The 8,629-nt window shown below is 38.6% G+C and overlaps 1 protein-coding gene across 3 annotated transcripts in view; it reads left to right on the top strand.

Moving 5' to 3' along the window:
• UBN2 (ubinuclein 2) overlaps window positions 1-6,039 on the top strand; it is a 79,696-nt gene extending 73,657 nt beyond the window's left edge. For all 3 annotated transcript variants that reach the window (XM_043589686.1, XM_043589688.1, XM_043589687.1), the window contains one exon: window positions 5,479-6,039. The gene's annotated coding sequence lies outside the window, so the exon portion shown is untranslated. The remainder of the gene's footprint in view (window positions 1-5,478) is intronic.
• The last annotated feature ends 2,590 nt before the right edge of the window (window positions 6,040-8,629 follow it).

Raw genomic sequence — 8,629 nt, forward strand, 5'->3', positions numbered from 1 at the left:
CACGCTCAATTCAGGCCTTTGTCTTCGTTAAGTGCCTTTTTTTTCTTTCTTTTTCCCCCTCTTGAAAGTGTTCTCAGATACCCTAAAGTACAGGCTAATAAGTCAGGGGATTCAGGAGGAAGAATCTCATACTTGCCAACATCATGTCATGCTGTAATATTATTCTTCCTTTTTTTGTTTTATAAGTATAAGGATATATGTATAAGATACATACATACATATATATGTATACATATGTAATATACATACCCATATATATACATATATATACATATATATACATATACATATATGTGTGTGTGTGTGTGTGTGTGTGTGTGTGTGTGTGTGTGTGTGTATAACTAGTAGCTGCTGTACCATCGCATCCTTTCCAAACACACTCCTTTCAGTGTTTGCAAAACTTCTGGCTTGTTTATTCCATTGTTTTAGTCAATTCAAATGGGTAGATTGGGAAACTGTCTTTATACAAGATGCTATCTTCCCCCTTTGAGTATCTGTTTGTAGAAGTTAACAAAAATACCTAAATATAATAAGTCATTTTTTTCAAGTAAAATAAATTTAGTGGACTCATTGACCATCCTGGATGTAACCCACTGCTCTATGCCCTTCAAACTTGGCATGAGTACTATTGGAGAAAGCATTGGAATAACAGTCTTTTGTGGGTCAAGTTGATAAGGAGCACTTATCAAGTTATGGCAGGCAAGACTAAAGACATGGGCAGCTAGAGTCAGAAGCTTGGTGTTGTATCTGAATAAGTTTTGAACAAAGATGGCAACTTTGTCAACATTAAACGTGCATCAGATTTTTCTCTGGGAAATTATTTTTGAAGAATTCATATAGCTGCATATCGGTGAAAAGGTTAATAGACTCAGAAAGACTTCAGATACTCATGTAAACACTCATATAACCTATAGCATTCTTGAGAGATCTTCAGTTTTCTTTTTATTTGCCAGATAATTACATTTGGCTTACTCTGATTTTATGGTTATTTAGATTTCTCCCTTGAACAAACTGGCCTAATTTTCAGTATCTAAGATTCATCTGTTTCTTGTTAAAAACAGGTATGATACATTAAGGGAGACTAAGTTGAACCAATCCTCAAAGCCCAGTACAAATATATCTAATAAGTGCCCCCTTTTAAAGACATTTTAATTGGGAAGAGGAGACGGGTGGCGAACAAGAAAGCAGCGGCTCCTGGTAGCGCTACCTGAGAGCACAGCGCTTATCTGGCAGCCTCAGTTCAGGCGAGTCATTCTTGAATTACTATATTTAACAGGGGGAATATCATTTAACCTTCGTGCCTCAGACTACCCATTCGAAAATTGGGTATAATAATATTCACCTACCTCCCAGGGATATCAGAGACTTTACTATTTCAAAAATACTTTGAGTTTTTCTAAAATGTCCTATAGATTTAAAAAGTATCACCATCTTCCCGCAGAGGCTAAAAAATGTGTCCCCATGATGGGTATAAAAAGCACCATATGATTTTTAAGTTTAAAGAAGAATCACTGGAATTCTAATTTAGATGCATATTATTTAAACATATTTGTGGTGGGATGAAAATGGTTAGTTTCAGGTTAATAAGTGGGGAGGGGGAATAACACTAAGTTGCTTAATTGTAAGTAGATTTTCTTTTTTAGCCTTTTATGGTGTTAATACACGTGTGATTTTTGCCAAGGCCGTGGAGCTGCAGCTAGGTAAAGGTTGGGTGATTGGCTACTGAAGTTGATAAATGATCCTGAAAGTTTTTTCCGTCTCACTTTTCCATCTTCTCAGTCTGCTTTCCTTAGAGCACTTGTTTGGTGATGGAAAGCTAAGCTTTTAGCTTCTAAGCAGGAATGGACAACTCCTCATTCTTGTAAATCAGAGATTGTGTACTGTTCATGTCACTACTGGCTTCTCTGGCTTTGCCCTGAAGGAGCAGGCGCTACACGCAGGCAGCTGGGTGTACCGTTAGCCCGGCGACCTCTGTGTAATTCAGACTCCTTCCACCCACGACGGAGGCGGAGTCATCATCTGCCACTCAGGTTACAGAAGAATGGGGAGAGGGGAGGCAGGATTCACTTCTTAGCTGGGACACGGGTGGGAAGGGTGGGGGTAGAAGGAAACCGGTTTTTGCTCATCTCTAAGGAAGAAACGAAGATCATTTTATCCCACTTTCCATCCTGGCATATTAAGTAGTGATGCTTACAGTTTTCCTTTATCATTTCAAACAGCAGCAACAACGGGAAAAAATGGATGCTGCGTTTTTAGTTAGGGCTAAATGCTAAGCAACAATTATTAGAGAGTGTGTGCAGAATTAAATTATAGCACAGATTCAGGGTCAGGAAGGAGAATGTAGACCGTAAGGAAGAAATTATCCAGCTCAAGTGAGTCAAGAGAAAGCACCATGCCCAAGCAGACCGAGCATCTGGGTTAATTCCCACAACTGGCCAAGGCCCATTTAATATCTAGTGATAGGATGTTTTTCCTTAAAAATCACTTTTTGGTTGTTTACTGCTTTTTCCAGATAAGGCCTTAGTTAGTAACCTCTAAATATCAGCTATGCAGATAAACGTACTCTTTACTTTCCACATTTCCCTCTTTTTCCATGCTTCAGATAATAGATGTTAAATGACTTCTACCCAAAGAAATAAGGCATAAGGGTTTTGTTGAATGTGTGTTTGTTCCTCTAGGGAAAATTAACAGAAGCATAACACAGAGATATTTTGTGTGTTCCTCTATCCTAAAATGTGAACTTTATATTCAAAAACTTAAGTACAGATCCTTTTACTGGTGCAAAACTGTAGTTAGAATCATGGAGTGTCTTTGGGTTGTTAAGATAAAATAGTCCCAGTGTTCAGTTCTGAGAACGTTTTAGATTCTGTGGCACAGTGTTCAGGTTTATAGAGCTGAACAGTTGGTCAGACTCTAATTAAAAATAGCTTTGAATATTTAATGTTGAATTCCTTCTTTCCTCATTCTTCTTACCTCTAGTTTGAGCTCTTAAGTTAACCATTTCATCAGCTAGTTGCTACACCAGAATGTCACTTGCATGTTGTCAAGAGTCTGGAGCAGAAAGGTTAGACTTTCACCTCCTTTTCTCACTCACCTGGCCCATTTTCCTGTGTCTCCACTGAATTCAGAAGGGAAGACTACAGTACAGGCATCGTCCAGGAGACTGTTTATATCCTAGCACAGACTCAGACAGGAACTCAGAGGAGTTTAACCAGACTGTCTTTGAACAACTTGACAGTAAATGACATTTTTCTCAGATACTCCCAAAGTACTGTTTGCTTGAAAGTAGCTATTTGTGACCTTTATTTAATTTCCTCATACTGTAATTCTTGAGCTTCTCAGTCTTTCTTACCTATTTCTATTGAGAATAGGTTAGCAGTTTTCTGAACTGTTTCCCAAACAGGTCAAGAATACTTCCAGAAATCTCGGTAGTATAATTAAGGGGGTCTGTATTTCCAGGATTCGGAATCATCACTGGTGACTGGAATTTTTTTTTCCTCTTCTCCCTTGTATTAAAAACTAGATTACTCTCCTACTACACAGTGTGGTAGCTGTAATTCATGGCCTCCTCTTGATACTTTTCAAGGTTATTCAAAAAAGATGCAGACTTTTATTAAGGGCTCTTATTTCTCCTAATACTCTTCCTTGCTTATTTTCATACTGCCCCTGGAATAAACCTACTTTTGCAAAGGTCTGAGTCACACAGGCCATATGAATCCTTGCCAGTTTTAATGTTCCTCAGAAGACTCTGCCCATTATTTTCTCCCATTTTGCTAATAATAATATAATTCTATTTTACCTTAAATCTAGTTTTAAAATATTTTGTAATAGAGCACTAATGGAAACCTAATTGAAATACAAAAAAGATAACTATTCCTCAAGATAACTTGGAAATACTTCTGTTTTTGAAGTTAACAGCTCCACCTACCCCCAAGCACATTTCAGAGTCAGCAGTAACGAAGACCAGCCACTTGGCATGTTTTTCTGTGTGACAACCTGCCTTTAATTTGTCAGGTCTTACCTACCTTGTATTTTCTGTCCTCGCAACCATAAACTTTCCTCATTTTTGGCTGTCGTGTGCTGTTTGCAGGGTTGACACGCCTTGTGGCAGCACATAGGATTTTTCTTTCCCATTCCTGCAAATTTACCAAGGATGACCCCGGTTTGGGCAAGGGGCATTAAAAGACAAAGAAGTTACTCTCAGCTGATAAAAGTATTGCTGTTTTTATATAGTGAGTTTAGAAAATTGGCCAAAGATGGCCAACTTTTTAAATCCTGGCTATGCCTACATAATTAATTACATATCCCATCTGAGACCTTCTGATAAGTAAGGGGCCCTTCCACCAGTAGAGGCAGGTTTGCAAGCTACAGATAATTTCCTCTGACCTATGGTCAGCCATAGAAAAGATTCAAGCTTTGTACTGTCCTTTTGTTGGCTGTCGTTGAAAAATTATATTATAGAAAGTATCAAAATATCAAACTGTTCTGAAGAAGAGTATGTAATCTGGGGCTTGCCTTTGTGTTTTGCTCACTAAACGTTGTCAAGCTTAAAAGAAAAGGAAATGAAATCTCTGGCTGGTGAAAATTTTGTGCCCCAAACAATATGTTAATCAAAGTCTACCAAGGTAACTAAGTGATGGGTGTTTTCTCTCTTTCATTACAAGCAAGAAAGTTTATTCGCAGTTGTAAAATTATAGCGGAACTGCAGACCTATTTGCTATAACTGATTGGAAATAAAGATTCTGATTTTTAGTCTGGGTAAGCACATATTTCCAACACTTGTGGTATGCATTTTGATAAGGGAGAGACTTATGTTTGGTAACAGAAGGAAAAAACAGGACTTATTGATACAGTGAACGTTCACTCTGTAGAGGAACTTCCCTCCAGGTACACATCTTCCTCTTACCTTAGCCGCCTCCGCACTTGGTAGAGATGCCAACATGTTTCACAACCGATCTTGAAGGAAGGAGCCTAAAGAATTGCTGCTCCTCTGGGTGAAAGGCACTGATTACTGTATCACGTTTGTTTGTAGGGAGGTGCGTTTTTGCTCACTTGAAGGGATATACTGTATTTTAAATAAGTGTGTGACTTAATATTTGGGGATTTTTTTTCTCCTCCTTTAAAACTGGACCTGAACACAGCTTTGAGTTGATATTTGTAATAATCTCAGGACCTGAAAGATTGTAGCATTTAGTGTGTCTTAAAAATTATGTACTGTACCAGCCATGGATTTTTGTAAATATACCTGTCTCCCTTTTTTGTATTATTTTAGTAAAAAAAAATAATAAATTTAAATAAAAGGGGGTGGTGATGACATGTGAATGGGTGTGGGTATGTATGTGTGTGTGTTTGTATAAGGCTCTTTTGAGACGAACTGGTGCTTGTTTAATTTCCGGCTCTGAGGAGAGCAGGAATATGGCCAAACTGCTGCTACCGACCCTGCACTGAGCCCAGGTGTTTCCATTTTGTCTTTCCCAGTGCTTGATTGGACGCGGGCCACCAGGAAATGACTCAGAAGCTAAACTCTTCTTCCCACTGCCACCTTGCCTTTGCATTCTCGGTTCTGCACACCCTTTGAACTTCCGTGGCAAAGCTTTCCAAACTCTGGGTGGCTTGTCGGTCTGTAGTTTTCAGAGAGCTCTTGTCACTATTTTCTAAGAAGAAAGAAGGACAGGTAAATTTCGTAACCAAAAAATAATCACACATTTCATAAAACCCTGATGCATTCTGGACATGTGAGAGGGCTTAAACATTCCTAAATGTGGATCTGTGAATTGAGAAAATCAGCCCCGTGGATATACGCCTTCAGTGCAGGGAAAAAAATTTTTTTTTTTTTTTTTTTTTTTTTTTTTTTTTTGTTGCAACAGCCTTGCTCATATTCCAGGTATAGTTAGCAAATCCCTGTTTTAAAGCAGGAGCCTTATTTGATTCCGTGTAGATGTTTCCTGTCTATCCTTTGTGACAGGACCTTTTACATGAGTGTTTTTTCTTTTTGTATGTGTTATGTGTTGTATTAAATAAAGAGGAATGTACATATTACTCTTGTGTCTGTTGTATTATTGGGCTAACTTGGATTTTAATACCTCATTCTTTTAGTAGTGGTTGAGCATCTGTTGTCTGTATTGTACTGTGCTGAGCGCTATCGGATACAGAAGTAAAGGGCAGGGGCCCCACCTTCAGGGTATTGACAAACACTTTGCAATCTCATGACAAGTTAAAAGGTAACAATTCGAAATTTGTCACAAGGGTGTGGTCCATTGCTGCCTGACATGTGAGTTCAGAACAGGGAAGAAATTGGACTGGAGCGATCTGGGAAGATTTTGTCAATTGGATGGCACTGAGCTGGGTCTCAGGATACTGGGATTTGGCTAGGAAGAAGGAAAGGGGAATGTCCCAAGCAGAGTCCGGAAATAGACGAGGCTGGTGTGAGGTGTATACTGGGATTGGTAGAAGCCAGACTGTGGAAGTCCTGGAATGTAGGCTTGCTAGGTTCTTCCTCTGGGTTATAGGGTGTGTGTGTGTGTGTGTGTGTGTGTGTGTGTGTGTGTGTGTGTGAGTGTGTGAGTGTGTGAGTGTGACAGAAAGCAAGGAATAGGATCAAAGTTTGAAATGTAGATTTGGGAATTCGGCAGAACTGATCATCTTTGGGGTGTCTGGCTGGCTCAGTTGGTGGTAGAACGTGCAACCTGATCTCAGGGTCATGGGTTCAAGGCTCATGTTGGGGATAGAGATTACTTAAAAAAAAAAAAAAAAAAAAAGACCCCCAAACAAGAAGTGATCACCTTTTCAATCCTTACTTGTAGAAGACCTCTGGAGAAAATATTATTAAGATAAAGAGTAGAAAAAGAATTCAATCTTAGAACTCTGGTAAAAGAGTGGGGAAAAGATGACATAGAAAGCAACATGTGAGAGAAATTCAACAGTTTGTCATTTATAAGCGAATATGTGTATATGCATAGAAAATACAGAAAAGACATATACCCCTATATGAGTGTTTTTTTCCTTTTACTTATGCATATTTTTGGTGTGTTATCATTAAGAGGAAGAATTTTTAAAAGGATGGCCCTCATGCATGGGGGAGAGCGTAGGCTGCAAATGCCCTCCCTAAAAAACAATATTTAAAGACAGATACGCCAAAGCAGATTCTTGGCAGTAATAGCCCCTAAAGATATCTATCGTTATTCAACTACATTCACCTATGTTGTCACCATCTTGTATATTAACATATTTAAAGGTGTTATTGTAAGCAAGATATTTTTAAATCTGTAATTTCCCTGAGTTTCTTTGACCATGGAATTTTTTCCATGTAACTGCAATTAACATTAGGCATGTAAAGCACTTATTAGCACGGTGACGCGTAGCAAGTACTAGGTAAATGTTAGCTTTTATCATCATTCAACCTAGTTCTGTTTTATTACTATTTCTGTAGTTTGGGAAAGTTTCTAAGAAGAAACTTGGCCCAAGGAGTTAGGGATTTCAGAATAACCTTTAGAGAGCCAACAAGTAATCCAGAAATGCTCCCAGCCTTCCAGAGTTGAACGAGGGCCAGGTGTCCAGAAGGGGTGTTTCAAAGGAGTATAGTGGAATATGTGCAGCAGGAAGCACTTCTGACACTGTCCATGTAGGCAAGAAGTTGTCTCAGGCCTGAGCTTTGCCACAGGAGAGTGGTTGGTTAGGAAACGGGTGCATGGAACAGTTCCTAGGGATGGAGTTCAAAGGCAAAGTGAACCAATTGGTGCTGGAGTTAGTTACTTTGCTTTTCTAAGTTTATTCAAAGGGAGAAATGGATGGTACAAGGATTTCTGTACAGTGATGTAAACGATTGAAACAGTCTAATGCCATGTTAGGATTTGGTTAAGTAAACAAAAATAATACTAAGTAAAAAAAAATTTTTAATAAGAAATGACCAAGATATCCAGGCATTAAGAAAGAGCAGACATAAATATAAATGCACACTGGCGCAGAAATATAGAAAAACCAACACTCCCAAGTCCAGAGGCGTGGTGTGAGTGCTTGTTCTGTATCCTTTTACTTAAATGTATTTTCAACAAACGTGGATGATGTGAGAAAGGGCTTTTGTTGGTTTGTTTTTAAGAAACAAACAGGTGGGCTTGGTTGAAGAAAGAAAGAAATGGGAAAGAGGCTCTTCCCTGTCTCATCACTGGGAAAAGGGAAAAGACCTTATTTCTTCTACTCAGATCCTGCTAGAGCCCCAAATTGGCTCTGTTTTGGAGGGAAGGCACAATGAACTGCTTGATTTAAAATAAAAATTTTCTTTGGAAAAGATTATCCTTGTACTTGGTTAAAAAAAAAAAAAAAAGTACCAAGTACATGGGAATACAGAGTGCAAAGCGTGTCTTTCCTGGCTATAGTCCCTGTTTTCTTTCCTCAGAGCAACCACTGCTACGAATTTCTCCAGCTATAAGTATAAATATGTACCTGACTCTTTTAACATAAATTCAGCATACGCACTTTGCTGCACAGTACCTAGCATTTTTTCCAGTTGTCTCAGAGATCATTCCACATCAGTACATAGGGGTCTGTTCTGTTCTTTTTGACAGCTCAGTCTTCCATACTTACGGTATCATCACGGTTTATTGTATTTATTTTTATTGATGAGCACTTAGAT

This window comes from Prionailurus bengalensis, chromosome A2 (assembly GCF_016509475.1).
Source record: "Prionailurus bengalensis isolate Pbe53 chromosome A2, Fcat_Pben_1.1_paternal_pri, whole genome shotgun sequence".
NCBI lineage: Eukaryota > Metazoa > Chordata > Mammalia > Carnivora > Felidae > Prionailurus > Prionailurus bengalensis.